The sequence below is a fragment of the Ascaphus truei genome, chromosome 15 (genome assembly GCF_040206685.1).
Source record: "Ascaphus truei isolate aAscTru1 chromosome 15, aAscTru1.hap1, whole genome shotgun sequence".
Lineage (NCBI taxonomy): Eukaryota > Metazoa > Chordata > Amphibia > Anura > Ascaphidae > Ascaphus > Ascaphus truei.
This window is the reverse complement of record NC_134497.1, coordinates 49,473,095-49,490,107: the sequence shown is the minus strand read 5'-3', so window position 1 is coordinate 49,490,107 and position 17,013 is coordinate 49,473,095. Positions and strand designations below refer to the sequence as shown.

Sequence of the window (17,013 nt, the reverse complement as noted above, 5' to 3'; positions counted from 1 at the left end):
TATATATACTGCATTACAATTCATGAATTTATGCCATCTGGTAGACACGCGAAGCATTGCAGCCTATTAAATCCTAATCATTATCATTTAACAGATCAGCCGCCCGTCAGCCAGGCATGAACCCAGGCTGGGAAGGCAAACACAACGGGGCTTGTCAGAGGTGAGGAGCGGCGCATTCCAGGTATCTGCCAGGTACATACTGGGTATTTGCTCGAATAAAGTGTGTCGGTGCAGTATATACTGTTGTACTGTAATATAAATATAAATTGAAATAACCAAAATATTAGAGACAGTAGACCAACAGTACACAATATATTGATCTATTAATATGCAGCAATATTAAATATGTACTGTTGTAATATAAATATAATATATATATATACTGTTGTAATATAAATATAAAAAATATATACTGTTGTAATATAAATATAAAAAAAATATATATATACTGTTGTAATATAAATATAATATATATATATATATATATATATACTGTTGTAATATAAATATAAAAAATATATATACTGTTGTAATATAAATATAAAAAATATATATACTGTTGTAATATAAATCTACCGAAATAAAAAAATATTAGATACACTACTGTAGATCTACAGTACAATATTTTATATTAAAAAAAAATAAAGTTGTATCAATATACAGTACTTACGCGTTAGTTACCCTTGGTGCCCTTTTGCGTTCTCTGGTTTTTCCGTGTGCATGATAGCTCACGGTGGTTGCTGGAACAACGATGCCAGAAGTAGCTAACCAACGTTGGATAGCAGCAAGTCGGTGTCCGCTCGTGTACATCTCCTTAATTCGTATGCTGAGCTCCTTGGAAATCTTTGTAACGGGCATTGCTGCGAGTAGAAAGAAATACAAACACAAGAATGTATATTCGATGTTTAGTCGATGTGTATTCAATGTGCAGTGAATCCACAAAATGGATGGTGTATTTATACGGTAATTACTCACATTAGAGTACGCCCACTTTCAACACCTGTACCTCGCCGCCATGCATAAAAGGTTACACACTTTGCATAGCCCACTACTCGATGATCTTTATCTGAACTTTCCCTTGTCCAGGTACTGCATTATGCCATCTGCTTCCATGGATCAACCCCGATTCTACGGACGCAGGAACCCACTCGCCTCTGCCGTGCCTGTCATGCAGAAAAAGCGAAAGGCGGTTGCCATTTCCACGCCAAGGCCAAAGCGACAGGCTAAGGCCAATAAAGAAAACCTTCTGCTGAACCCAAAAGGCTAAGGGTTTTAATAGACGTCAGCCTTATTATGTCAAGAAGAAATACGGTGATGTACACTCCACGCAAAACAAATGGCAGCCAACCCATCGAACCCGCAGACCACTTCCTCCCATACGCTTCGACGACTCTGCCGCCACTGTCACGGAAATCTTCAGCCCGTCTTCTCCACTCCTCGTCCTCGCCGCTGCCGCCGCCCTCCCGGAAACCCTCAGGCCATCTTCTCCAGGTCTATTCGACGACGCTGCCGCTGGTGCCTCTGAAATCCACGGGTCACTTTTTCCTTTGCGCTTAGACGACTCTGCCGCTTCTCGCCTGGAAATCTAGAGGTCATTTTCTCCATCCCTCTTCGACGACGTTGCCGCTTCTCCTCTACCGGATATCCACAGGTCACCTTCTCCACCCTTCTTCGACGAAGCTGCCGCTTCTCTCCATGGAACCCCAATCTCATCCTCCGTAGCACCCATCCACCCAGATGTCAACACGCCATGCACAAGAAGCAGCTCATTAGACCGGATGCTGAATGGGATAAGTGTGGATATCCCCGTGGACTCCATTATGCTGACAAAGATAGATATGCTTCTGGAGACAATGCTAAATATGGAGCAACGGATGCTACATATAGATCAACGGATGGATCGACGGATGGAGAAGATAGAGGCCGACATAGCGGGGATACATCATTTGCTCGGTGTTCATGCCCCTGTTTCCCCGACGCCGGAGCAGGAGGGTGGCATGGATGTGATGAATGGGAGCATCAACTCCCTTCCATCACCAAGCGCACCCCCTCAACCAGAAGATTTAGTGTACATATATGCTGTTGAGGAGAGGACATAACAACTCCGTCAAGACCACGCCAGGAGACAACACGGCGACCAAGACAGGAGGAAAGCTTCCTCCCAGACAACCTAACCTCGCCCGCCGCCACAAGCACACCCGCTCACAGAAGACCTACATTCGCTAGCATCGATACGGTGCCCAACATCACCCTGCGCGATCTGCCACCGGCACTCAGGGAGAAGTATAGGGTGAAGAGTGCTGGTGCACCCCACAAGTATGCCTTGTTCATTTTTAAGCACCATGTGTCCTACTTGTTGTACTGCGACTGGACCTTCAAAGTGAACTACACAGGAAATCGCGTAAAAAAGGCATTTCCTGAAAATTTAAGACCATTCTGGAGGAATTGCGGCGCTTTTATTCAATTACAGATCCTGTAATGAAAGGCGTTCGAGACTGCATTAATGGCGTTTTGCGCCATGCAAGGCATCGGCCATGGAAGGACAATCTGGTGGGGTACGCATTTGAGTGAGTGTTCAACTGTTGAAAATGTTTGGTAAATGTTTTGTTCCAGTCCCCGAGGGCCGCAAACAGGCCCGGTTTTCAAGGTTGTCCTGAAAACTGGGCCTGTATGCTGCCCTCGAGGACAGTAGTGGTGCAGGCCTGACTGACTTTTCTGCACACCATCCCACTGCAAATGTTTTGACTTGCCGTTCTTGTGTAAAGGAGATGTTCCGTTTTGTATATTTTATGAATAAAGAATTTTTTTTAATCACAGGTAAGACCATACTGTTGTGCTGAACTGTACTGTACATGTTTTGACCTGCTGTACTTAAATAAAGGAGATGTTGTTGTGTGTTTTTTAACTTGTATTTATACAGAAATGTTTTAACTTGCTGTACACACACACACATGACCTGCACAGTTCCAGTCTCCAAGGCCCGCAAACATGCCTGGTTTTCAAAGGTTACCCTGAAATCTGGGCCTGTTTGTTGCCCTCGAAGACAGAAGTGGTGAAGGCCTGACTGACTGTTCTGCACACCATCCCCCTGTAAATGTTTTGACATGCCGTTCTTTAATAAAGGAGATGTTGCGTTTTGTATATTTTATTGATAAAGAATTTTTTTTATAACATGTGACTGTAAACCATACTAACTGTAAATGTTTTTACTTTCTGTAAATAAATGTTTTCACTAGCAGTAAACCATACACCTGTTGATGTTTTGAATTGCTGTGCACTTAATGTTTCTACATTGTACAGTATTTGTAAATAAATGTTTTTGTACTTACTCCACCAATAAAAGAACATGTTGATTTGTTTTAAATTGTTCCATTGGCTCCTTTGATACCTTAACAAAATACAGTGTTTCTAGAATGTACACTACTGTCCAGGCATACTGTACTGTAGGCATGCTCAGTACTGCACATCACAAGAGTATTAAAAAAAACTAGACACACTGTACTGTACTGTACAGTATGTACTGGTACTGTATAGAAGACACATGTACTGGAATACATGTAGAATAAATGCATACTTTTTATTTTTTCCGGTTTATTACACAGTATACTGCATATAAAAAAGTATTGTATACTGTACGGTCGGAAAACATCAGCATACTGTTTCAGGTATTCTATCCTAATCAATAACAACGGCAACTAAACTGTAGACTCCGGTACATGGTTTTTTAAATCTGATTCAGCAATGTGCAGGCATTGTTACACAAAGCAATATTATCCATCGAAATCCCTCCATTAGCCGTTTTCTTTTCTGAGGAAAAACAAAAAGAAAAGTTTTACTGTAATGGTCAGTCCCCTAAAGAAGTTCCCAGCCAGTCCCACCAATAATTTTCTCGGGGGGCGTCTCCTGTTCACATGCGCATGCGCCTACCGTCGATGTAATGACACGCATATGCGTTTGAAGAAGGTTCCAATGCGCATGCGCCTAGCGTTCCACCAATTGTTCAGTATCTGCAGTACTGTAGAAGCCGCTCAGCCAATGATATTGCTTACAGGAGAATCGCACCGATATTGATATTGTCAAAATAAAAAACACAAAGAAAATAATACGGCAACAATACTCACCATAGAATTTCCCAATCAGCTGGCGCCGGGCCACTGCAAGTCCAGTATTCTTGATCATACACGTTGATAGTTGGCAGCGGGTCTACTACACCTGTAGTCAGCTGATGAGGCTGGAAATCGCTTAGGTACATGCAAGCTTGATCGAAACTGCACGCGAAATCCGGCTCAGGCTTGCTGGACAGACAGCAAAAGTTGTCACTGACGGTGGGACCGTTATTGGAAGCCGGTGCTGGTGCTGGCGCATTGCTTGGCAGCGACTGTCGTTTCTTAGTTGGTTTTAACACGACCTTTCACCTTTTGCCAACTGTCTGATCATAGATACAGGAAAAAGCCGGTGATACACACCAATACCCTCCAATAAATTCGGGATCAATACGATAAAAACATGGATCGCTACATAACCTTTTCCTTATTGCACGCGTCCACACGAGGAGCTGGCGAAAATTTGTAAAAGTCATAGTTTTCGATAAAATACTGATAAATTTGAACAACTGTTGCCATCTTATCATCTGTTGCATTAATCGCGGCCCATATCAAATACGCGCAAGTTCTGTCGAGTTTTTGGAAAACGGGCTGCACTTTAACACTCGTGGCGGCGGGTCTCTGGAGAATAACAGAAACTGGTCTTTGTCTTTCTTTAATGTGAATAGCCTAAATTGATACATTATTGTAACTTCTTCCTTCAGTCTAAAGGCCAATTTACAATAGCCCACTGTGGTATCTTTTTTAAACGAAACACCTGCAAGTCGACACATTACTGAAGCGCATGCGCATTACAATTCATGAATATCTGCCATCTGGCGGACACGCGAAGAATTGCAACCTATTAAATCCGAACCATTCTCAATAAACGCATCAACCGCGCATGACCCTCGCATGACCCACGGCTGAGAACGCAACATGAATGCGGCATGCTCCCGGTGAAGTGCGTCGCATTCGAGAAAAAAGCCAGGAAAAAAGCTGCGATGTTTTAGAATAAAATGAGCCGCAGCAGTATACCTAATAAGTAAACATGGGAATGATGTTGATCTAGGTGCAGGCCTGCACAACTCCAGTCCTCGAGGGCCGCAAACAGGCCAGGTTTTCAGGATATCCCTACTTCAGCACAGCTGGCTCAATTAGTGGTTCAGTATGACTGAGCCACTAATTGAGCCAGCTGTGCTGAAGTAGGGATATCCTGAAAATCTGGCCTGTTTGCGGCCCTCGAAGGCTGGAGTTGTGCAGGCCTGATCCAGGGAGTAATCGAATTGCCAATATTTGGAGTCACGAAGGAATTTATTTTTCCCCTTATGAAACATGATTGAATAATATTTCACTGGGGTCTTTTGTTTGCCTTCCTCTGGATCAATACAGTGCAAACACAAATAAAAGGATACGTATTGGTCATCTAAATTTAACGTAGGTTCAACTCGATGTATTTATTCCTAAAAAGTGAGCCCAACACCTACATTCATCTGGCCAAGCCCCCTCTCACATCATAAGAATTCAAAGAAATGTATCGGAGATGATCAGAATAATGATAATAATAATAATTCACGGATGTAACCCTTCCTGCTCGGCGCCTATGGAGTTTGCACAACAATGTAAAGGTTGACTACTCAGCATGGATTACCTTGACGCAGGGTGCTCGATTCAGGCAGCTGGGCGATAAGGTAGCAAGGATGTCTAAAAATGGGCGCCAGGAAATTTTGTAGTACTACTGTCGTTTATTCGTGTCCCCAAGCACAGGGACCATTCAAACCCATGTTGACAATGTTGCACTGTATTTTATATCAGATATACATGAATATGGATCTTCCATTAGTGCCCACTCTTATTACTCTAACAGAGGTACATTTACTTAGCTGCTCTACGTGGACGTGGGACCCGGCCCCCCTTGTTGCTTCGGGATCATCGGTATTAATCTGATTACTATAAGACCCTAAGGGAATCCTGGAATTTCTTTCCTACGTTACCCAGTACCTTTGGACTGTTTGGGAACTGTCACTTCCATACGGACTGATAAGTAATATTAGTGCAAATCCGCGGTTAGAGATGATCCACCGACACCTGGGAGCCCTCTTTCGTAAGACCCTCTGTGGCGTGCAATATTCCTTTTCAGGACTATTTTGTCTCTTGTGGAGCTCAACTAATAAGGGTACTGCCCCTACCTGGTCGGTACTATTTCTTATCTACTCTCCCTGGGGCTCTTCTCCACTGGGCCTCCAGAAACCTAACCTTCTCAAACCTTTCCTCTTTCTAATATAAAGTTCTCCCCGTAACTTCATGATCCCATGGCAACACAGCATGGGGCCCGATACACTCCAACCTTCTAGTAACCCTTTAGGAGGGAGAGTGGCGGATTAAAAAAATTATCACCCTTTGGCACTTACCTTGGTGCCACCGCCTCCTCCTGCAGCGCCAAAAGATGCTGCGACATCACGTGGCGGTGCAGCGTCATTTGACGTCACGACACTGAAGGAGAGTGGCACGAAGAAGGAAAAACTTCAGAGGCTCCACGCTCTCCCCTGTCAAATCAGTGGGTAAGAGGGTGCACCCTCTGTATGGGGGGGGGGGGGTAAATTTTGCCGCCTTAGGCTTATCGGGCCTAATGGGAAATCTGCCGCTGAGGGGGCTTATACTCATAAAAGCCTTTGGAAACCCACTTTGTGCAGGAAGTATAACTTTTTTTTTTTATACAGGCAATTTTAAGTGAGAAAAACCTGGTCGGGTATAGAAGTTTGACACCTGTTGTCTCGCTGCAGAATGCTTCTTAGAACGTCCTCAAAACAAAATTGGCACTAACTAAACAGAAATATGCACAACAAAATACAAAAATACCCAATTCTACATCCAATGTGACAAAATACATAGTTAAATACTTCAATGTTTCTATTCTCATGAGTAAGGGTCATTTAGTTAAACCCTTTAGCCAAAGCATTATAAACCTGCAGTCACATCCCAGCATGCCCAGTATGAAGGTCCGAACACTGCAGAGGTAAATGAGAATTTTCACAGGTAGTGAAGGGGGGGAAAAAGCAGTAGAAAAGATAAGCAAAAATAACATTTTCTTGTAAGGACCCGCTGTGGTGGCCGTCCCTCTTCTACACTTGCCCATCCCGAGCTCCTTGCCTCTACCAAGATGGCTGCCATTTGAGGTCATTTTGCCCTCGGCCCGAAATGTCTTCATTCCGCCTTCAACCAGGATGGAGGATGTAGTCAGCGGCACCTGTTCCTGGCCTTTAAATAGCAGCCATTTACTCGTAGCCTGTGCCCGAGTTGGATCCTTGTGCTTCTAGACTTGGATTGTTTACCTCTCTCCTGCCCCAACCTTGGAACCGTGACCCCGGATACGCTGCTGCACCCCGTCCCGACCTCGGCCTGTGAGCCAGATATTTTCCACACAGGACTCAGTCCAAAGGCGTGCGGTCATTTTCATATCCTGTCTCAACCCTGCGGTTCGGCCCGCTGGTCAGAGACCAGCACCGTCACATTTTTAAAACACGTTCTGCGGTGCAGCATGGTGCTGTTTGAGCATTATTCTCAAACATCCAGGGGGAGCATAAGGGGAAAGAAAACAACAAGGTACACAAATATAAGTGCAGACGTTTCTGAAATTGGATAAACTGTGTCTTGGCTCGTGTAGATGTACTACTCACAAGAATTAAGAGTTAATCAGGCAGTTGGCAAATAGGGTTGCCACCCATGTGGATGGTATAGATCTGGACCCCCCTTGTTAGAGATACTCCGTCAGCACGGTGATGTATGCAAAATAGAGAGAGAACTACATAGTGCGATCAAAATTTTGGGCTCAGACGCGACCCGTAGCTGACCAACTCTGCAGCCGTGACGTCATCTTCCTGGACGGGCGCTTTGAGGGAGGCTCTGAACCGGCACACAGATCCGTGGAAGAAAGCCAGACACCCGAGGGAGGCGGTGAGCAGTTCGGGGAGCTTCTACTTTCTCCATTTGTGAGATATATGCTTGATTTTTACTGGCACATTGTAAGTGCGCATTTTACAGACCCGTTTTTAAATATAAAGTTGTACCTTTTTGATCGCACTATGTAGTTCTCTCTCTATTTTGCATACATCACCGTGCTGACGGAGTATCTCTAACAAGGGGGGTCCAGATCTATACCATCCACATGGGTGGCAACCCTATTTGCCAACTGCCTGATTAACTCTTAATTCTTGTGAGTAGTACATCTACACGAGCCAAGACACAGTTTATCCAATTTCAGAAACGTCTGCACTTATATTTGTGTACCTTGTTGTTTTCTTTCCCCTTATGCTCCCCCTGGATGTTTGAGAATATTGCTTAAATCTTTGGAACCCGTGAAACAGGTCCCACCAGTGAGGTTTGAGCTGGGTGGTTGGAATTTTTTCATCACACATCACTTTTTACTTTATAATCACTATTCTTATTGTTTATAGTTGTTTGCGCCTTAATTCACTTATTTCACAATACGCTGTTTGAGCATAGACACCATTCAAACCTTGCGCGGACTGAACTTTTCATTACCATTCAAACCTTGTACAAACACCTAAAAACTGAATTGGTAATCTGTACATCTTGAAGTCCCAAGAATTTTAGGTGTCAATGATTAGCACAAAAGGAAAGGGGGGGGGAAATTTTAGATTGAGAGCAAATGGCCTGTTAAATTCTTGAGCATATCATTATTTTACTGCAGGCAGCTGAAGAAATAAGGGTTTTGTTTGTGGATCAGCTCCAGATAGGATCAGATGTTCCAGGTAATGGAAAATAGTATCGAGATACCAAAAAGTTGGAGCGTAAAGAACATTAGTTTACAAAAAGTACCCAAAGATTTTATTTTTGAGTTTACCCGTACAGATTAACACCTTAATGCTGCAGTTCAAGCAATATCCTATGTGTGTTTTTTCTTCTAATAAATCGGCTCTGTACTATGAGAAAATATTTGTAGCATTTAAAAAAAATATATATACTATTTTTAAAAACTTTTAATGTACCGTAAAAAGCATTTTTGTTTCTATAGAAACCATTTACAAAGTCACATCCTCTTCCCCTTCTGAAACATGCTCTGGCACACCCCTTTTTGAGCCCTGCCCTCTCTGTAGCAGTGCGCCAAATTATATCTGGTGACTGCCTGTTCACATGATCTTCCACACAGAACTTTGCATTGTGGGTACTGTTTTGCCGCAATAACTGAATTAAATAACCCAGAGCAAAGCGATCGATTACAGGAGAACGGATCGGTCTGCAATTTAGCTAATCACTTGTCAGTGTGCAGATTGAGAAGAAAAGAAAACAAAGCGCACAACTCTCATGAGGTAAGTAAATATAATTTGCAATATAAAAGTGTAAGTAATGCATGTACAAGAAGGTTATTCAAACAAGCAGGGCATGTTTAGGGTAAATGCTACCACTACTGGATACAGGTGACTTGCTTCATGAGAGAAATCTGCATACATAGCCTCTGATCTGGTCAGGAGCCTTCTCTCCTCTGTCACAGCTTAAAATGTCCGGTAAAGTATACAACAAAGTCTGTAGCACAGCACCCACCGGGTCGCACAAAAGACACGCTGGTACAACTCTCCCGATGCTCCTAACTCCACTCGGCTAAGCCCGCCGAGGAGTGTGGAGCTTCAATGCTGTTTAGCAGTGTGTGCCGGGATGATGACGTCACTGAGTCATAACGCAGTTCCGCGATGGCCAATAGAATCAGCAGTGAACCAGATTTCGGTCCCGTGAAGCACCGGCGCGGCAGTATATTAGGAGATAGTGTCCAGTATCTACAGTAAGACAATCACTGGACAATCCAGAGGAGAGAAGGCTCCTGACCATATCGAAGGCTGTGTATGCAGATTTCCCTCGTGAAGCAAGTCACCTGTATCCAGTAGTGGTAACATGTACCCTAAACATGCCCTGCTTGTTTAAATATTCCTCCTGTACGTGCATTACTTACACTTTATATTGTAACATTATATTTACTTACTTACCCTATGAGAGTCGTGTGCTTTGTTTTCTTTTCATGATCCCTGTGTGATGTTGAGCCATCCACTTTAACAAGCTGCAGACTCTCCAGTAATGTGTTAAGGTTTTTGTATGCTCTTTATTACTATATTTATCACATACATCACGTTATTTAAGGAATTTAATTTTTGTATTATTGTAAAATCAGTGCACATTTTATTATTTTTCACTTTTTAGCAAAATTGTATTATTTTATTATCACCTTCACTTTAGTATAGTGCGCAGTTTTCTGTTTATTCTCTCAGTATGCAGATTGTATTCTATTTATTTATTTATATTTTTAAACGGCAGCTGGAACTGCAGCTTTAAAGCCACAGCCACAGTGTTTACTGCTGTACAAGCGCCTGGCAACCTGGCGGCGTGTGCACAGATAAAAGCCACAATCTGCGGTCTGTAGGGGACCAGTGGGATGCGCAGGGGGCGCGGCCATGATGAGGCATATCTGCCCTTCCATTGCCTGCCCGCCGACCACGTGATCCCGTCACGGAACGGGAAGGCAAAATTCCCACAGGAAGACAAGTCTTCCCTGCCAGCGTAGCGCCATTGTGATGTGTGAGCGCTCGCCCACACATCTACTGGGGACTGCCCGATAAGAGGGCTGTACCTGGTGTGTGTCGCGCGCCACGCCATGGCCGCTGGGGACCTAGCCCAAGGAGTTCCAGACACAGAGATGGTCAGGATCCTACGGGCCGATTGAAAGGGATTCCAGGAATGGCCATGGAAAACCCAGAGGACAAGGGTTTGATATTCAGATTACACCACAAGATACACACTTGGCCTTACCTGATTGGTGTTGTAAAGAGCCCTGCGACAAGGACTCTGTAGAAAAATACTCGGATGTAACAAACTGCACGTTGTAATCTGTGGATTTATTCGGATCGGTCGAGTCTGAGGGCAAGATAGAAGAAACCAGACATGTAGAAAACACGTGTAAATGACCTGCAGGGCTGCAGTACTCACACCATCAAAACCTACCACAGGTCTTACAATGTCGCAGCACAGAATAGACATGTGGGTCTGTGCGTATCTTAGCATGTGTGCAAAACCTGAGAGCACACATACATACGTGTTGGTTTTTAGGCTATGTGCATCAATGCCCCCATGTTTATTAGTGTCTGTATACGTGCACTGCGAATATGAAATACTGTATGAATATCGTACTATTTCAGCTATTTTCAGATTTTAGAATCAATATTAAAATCAAAGTTTTAAAAATCAGTTCATATGTCACATTAAATTGCAATATTGATGTTTCTGCCGTATATAATGGCTATGCAAGTTCTGATCCCAAATTATTTAATAGCTACAATTCTAACCTTGATTAAATTTAAAACCAGAGACAGAACATGAAACACAGACAGAGCTCAGTCTTTCAGTTTACCTTTGGCCAAAGTGATGTAAGCCCTTGAGCCCCTTCAAGGCAGACCACATCTCAAGGGTCCCACACTAAAATAAATTCTTAATAACCTGTACATTACCATTAAGAATGATTTATAATAAATCTGTCAAAATTAGTTGCATAGTTCTAAGTCTGATTGAAGCTCTTATTAACCTGTACATTAACAGGAAAAGCACTCTGTATTAGATTTGTCACAATCAAACTGTATGCAGGTTCCCAGGGGTGTGGAAGGTGCAATGGAGTGAGCTTTTAACCATTTAAAAGTGGGAGGGAGTGAGCTTCAAAACTGGGAAAGAGGAGCCAGCCTCCAAATCAGCCAGGACCAGCTGAACAGAATTGCAATACATACATACAATACATACAGACCGCATGAACCGAACAGTTTGTTGTCTCCCAGGTGCGGTACATTGCGGATCGGGTAGACAGATTGTTGGGGGGGGGCGGGATTGACCCGGCGGTCTTGGTACACGTTGGCACCAATGACAACGTTAGAGAAAGATGGAGGGTCCTAAAAAATGATTACAGGGATCTAGGCCAAAAGGACCTCCAAGGTAGTATTTTCTGAAATACTACCAGTGCCATGCGCTACTGCAGGGAGACAGTCAGAGATCAGAGAGGTTAATGCATGGCTAAAAAAGTGGTGCAGGAAGGAGGGGTTTGGGTTTTTAGAGCACTGGGACTCCTTTTCTGAGAGGTGCCATCTATATTCTAGGGACGGATTGCACCTCAATGAAGAGGGATCTTCTGTGCAAGGGGGGAGAATGTTAAAAAGGTTGGAGGAGATTTTAAACAAGGATGGAGGGGGGAGGGGAATGAAACAGATAATGAACTAAATGGAATAGATGAGGATACAAGGTTGTATGGAGGTAGAATGAGGGCAAGTGCAAGTTTGACAAGCAGTGAGACACCCATAGTAAATACAGATAATACTAGAAAACTTCTAAAGACTAAACCAAGTGGGCGCAGAAAGGATGGAGCAGATAAAATAGTACAGGCTGAAAAAAAAAACTGAAATGCATGCTTGCTAATGCAAGAAGCCTGACAGATAAAATGGGGAGCTTGAATTAATAGCTGCAAGGGAGCAGTATGATATCATAGGCATTACTAAAACATGGTGGGATGAAACTCATGACTGGACAGTCAATTTAGAGGGTTATTCTCTTTTTCGGAATGATCGAACCAATAGAAGGGGAGGTGGAATATGTTTATATGTTAAACCGGATCTAAAACCTATTATAAAGGGATGATATTTATGAAGGGAATGATGAAAATGTAGAGACTTTGTGGATAGAAATTAGCAGTAGAGGTAAAAGTATTAAAAAAATGTTTGTGGGAATATGCTATAAACCACCAAATATCTGTGAGATTGAGGAAGCTAAAATACTTTTGCAAATGGAAAAGGCATCAAAACTGGGTCATGTTTGCATAATGGGGGATTTTAATTATCCAGACATAGACTGGGGCAATGAGAATAACACGTTATTGGGGGTGCTTAAAGACAATTATAGGACCCAAATTATTGAGGAACCAACCAGGAGAGGGGCAATACTGGATTTGGTCATATCAAACAATGTAAAAGTAATAACAAATATTCAAGTCCTGGAACATTTGGGTAACAGTGATCATAACATGGTCTCATTTGAAATAAATGATCAAAAATAGATTTGAGTTCAACAAAGACCTTAAACTTTAGAAAGGCAGATTTTAATAAACTGAGGTCTAATCTAGTAGTAATACAATGGGATGATGTGTTTGCAGGGAAAATGTAGAAGATAAATGGGCAGTCTTTAAAACATTAGAAAAGCACACTTATAAGTGTATACCCTTGGGTAATAAGTATAAAAGAAATAAGTCAAAACCAATGTGGCTAAATAAACAGGTAGGGGAGGAAAGGACAAGAAGAGGAAGGCGTTTAGATTCTTTAAGTCAGAAGGGACAGAGACATCGTATCAGAATTATAAGGAATGTAACTAAAATTGCAAAAGGGCAATCAAATTACCAAAAATGGATAATGAAAAAAGAATTGCAATAGAAAGTAAGGTCAACCCTAAAAAGTTCTTTAAGTACTTTAATAACAAAAAAATGAGAAAAGAAAATATAGGACCCTTTCAGTGTGAGATGGGTAGGCAGATTATTGGAGATAAGGAAAAAGCTGAGGTATTAAACAAATTCTTTGCCTCTGTGTTTACCAGGGAAGAATCAAGTTCAATAGTAGTGCCGCAGGAGGAAGCCACAACCTCCATATTAATGAACAATTGGTTAACTGAGGAAGAAGTTCATAAGCGACTTGAAAAAAATTAAGTAAATAAGGCACCTGGCCCCTATGGCATAGATTCAAGAGTTCTCAAGGAGTTAAGCTCAGTAATAGCCAAACCATTATATTTAATATTAAGGGACTCCATTTCTACAGGCTCAGTACCACAAGATTGGCGTAAAGCAGATGTGGTGCCTATATTTAAAAAGGGAGCTAGATCACAACCGGGAAATTACAGACCTGTAAGCCTGACTTCAATAGTAGGGAAACTACTTGAAGGTTTAATACGGGATAATATTCAGGAATACCAAATGGAAAACAAAATTATTAGTAATAGTCAGCATGGATTTATGAAGGATAGATCTTGCCAAACTAACCTTATTTGTTTCTTTGAGGAGGTAAGTAGGAATTTAGCCAGGGTAATGCAGTTGATGTGGTCTACTTAGATTTTGCAAAGGCTTTTGATACGGTTTCACACAAGAGGTTGGTGTACAAAATAAAGAAAGTTGGACTCAGTAATAATATATGCACCTGGATTGAAAACTGGTTAAAGGACAGACAACAGAGGGTTGTCATAAATTGAACTTTTTCAGGTTGGACTAAAGTCATGAGTGGAGTACCTCAGGGATCGGTACTGGGACACCTGCTTTTTAACTTGTTTATTAATGACCTTGAGGTTGGGATCGAGAGCAAAGTCTCCATCTTTGCTGATGATACTAAATTGTGTAAGGCAATAGAATCAGAGCAGGATGTAATTTCTCTTCAGAAGGACTTGGAGAGACTGGAAACGTGGGCAGGTAAATGGCAGATGAGGTTTAATACAGATAAATGTAAGGTTATGCATTTGGGATGCAAGAATAAAAAGGCGACTTACAAATTAAATGGAAATATATTGGGGGAATCTTTGATGGAGAAGGATTTAGGAGTTCTTGTAGACTGCAGGCATAGCAATAGTGCCCAATGTCATGCAGTAGCTGCAAAGGCAAACAAGATCTTATCTTGCATCAAAGGGGCAAAGGATGGAAGGGAAGTAAACAATCATGCCCCTTTACAAAGCACTAGTAAGACAACACCTTGAATATGGAGTACAATTTTGGGCACCAATCCTTAGAAAATACATTATGGAACTAGAGAGAGTGCAGAGAAGAGCCACCAAATTAATAAAGGGGATGGACAACCTAATTTATGAGGAGAGGCTAGCTAAATTAGATTTATTTACATTAGAAAAGAGGCGTCTAAGAGGGGATATGATAATTATATACAAATATATTCAGGGACAATACAATGAGCTTTCAAAAGAATTATTCATCCCATGGGCAGTACTAAGGACACGGGGCCATCCCTTAAGGTTGGAGGAAAGGAAATTTCCCCAGCAACAAAGTAAAGGGTTCTTAACAGTAAGGGCAGTTAAAATGTGGAATTCATTACCCATGGAGACTGTGATGACAGATACAAAAGATTTATTCAAAAAAAGGTTGGACATCTTTTTAGATGGGAAAGGTATACAGGGATATACCAAATAAGTATACATGGGAAGGATGTTGATCCAGGGATTAATCCGATTGCCAATTCTTGGAGTCAGGAAGGAATTAATTGTTTCCCTTCATGGGGTTTTTTGTTTGCCTTCCTCTGAATCAATAAGTAAGTATAGATATAGGATAAAGTATCTGTTGTCTAAATTTAGCATAGGTTGAACTTGATGGACCTGTCTTTTTTCAAACTCATCTACTATGTAACTATTGTGACAGGGTCATTGACTCCGTGTATGTGAATAGGAGATGGCAGTATGCATGCTATCCAGTAAACGAGGGGTTAACTCAGCTTGTCAAGCAGACCACAGGTGATTTGAATTAAGCTCCTTCACCTGCTTTAAAACAGGACGAGGAAATACCTCTGGGGCGGCAGTCTCTCTCTCTGAGGCATAGAGGGAAGACAGAGGAAGTGTTAAGACAGACACAAGCTGCCCAAAGCGATCCTGTCCCAAGAGGGAAGAATAAAGCTCCCAGGTAAGGAGCCAACTGCGTTTGCTGTACTTTATTGGGCTGGCTAGCTAACCTATTCCAGCCCAATAAAGTAGTAAACAAAGGGCAGAAAGTTGAGAAAGTTGCCCGAGAGTGACGAAACGCGTCAGGGAGCGTCATCACGTAGGACGCAGTGACACTACGTCATCATAGAGCGCTGGAGTGGACCGATCCATGTGCTGGTGTTACAGAGGCCTGGCATTTCGGAGTTACCTTCTTGGACTCTTAAATCAACAATTCACTTCTACTGGCCCTGGAAATCTGCTGGAGACTTCTGCAGGGACGTTGCCCATCCTGCATTGAGAGCGGATTTCACCATAAGGATAGAAACAAGTAACCGGATGGTGGTGATTATATCACGCAATGCCTGTTTTATTTGTACTTTTGTACTGTAAGTGCATTTTTATCCCCCCTCTCCCCCTTCCCCTCATTAAATTTACTATTTTATGCTATGGGGCGTGCGCTCTCTCCTCTCTTTTTCATATATATATATATATATATATATATATATATATATATATATATATATATATATATATATATATATATATATATATAAAAGAGAAAAAGAGAAAAAAAACAGGCGCACACCTAGTGCATTAAAGTAAAACAATCATTTTATGGAACATTAAAAAGACAAATGCCCACTCACAAATCAGAAGATAATAAAGAGCATTTATGAGATTGGCCCTCATAAGCCACTCATAAGGGCCAATCTCATAAATGCTCTTTATTATCTTCTGATTTGTGAGTGGGCATTTGTCTTTTTAATGTTCTCCATAAAATGATTGTTTTACTTTAATGCACTAGGTGTGCGCCTGTTTTTTTTCTCTTTTTTTCTCTTTTTTTCTCTTTTTCTCTCATAGGTATTTTCAAGGGAGTTGTGATCCCTTTCAAACGGGCTGCCTTTACCTGGATGCACTTTATTGGAACGGGACTCTATGTTTTTTAAGGTTCTTTTTTTGGTATTCACCTAAGTTGTTAATATCATTCAATATCTTTTATTTTTATATTTTTAATATTTTTCATTTTTCTATATAGCATTTTTATTAAAGTTTTTTATTATATGCATTATCTTTATAACATAGGATCCATTTTTTATATTACCACCCCTGGCCACCCCATTGGTTGTATCAACACAGTAGCATACATACTCACAGTTAGGCAGGTTGTTTATAGTAGGCGCTCCTTTATATTTTTGTTTTGTTCTGATATATATATATA

General features: G+C 41.8%; 1 protein-coding gene across 2 annotated transcripts in view; it reads right to left on the bottom strand.

The window, feature by feature from the left end:
• UQCC1 (ubiquinol-cytochrome c reductase complex assembly factor 1) overlaps positions 1 to 17,013 on the bottom strand; it is a 353,269-nt gene that overhangs the window by 328,648 nt on the left and 7,608 nt on the right. For both annotated transcript variants that reach the window (XM_075572585.1, XM_075572586.1), the window contains exon 2: positions 10,899 to 11,003. The gene's annotated coding sequence lies outside the window, so the exon portion shown is untranslated. The remainder of the gene's footprint in view (positions 1 to 10,898; positions 11,004 to 17,013) is intronic.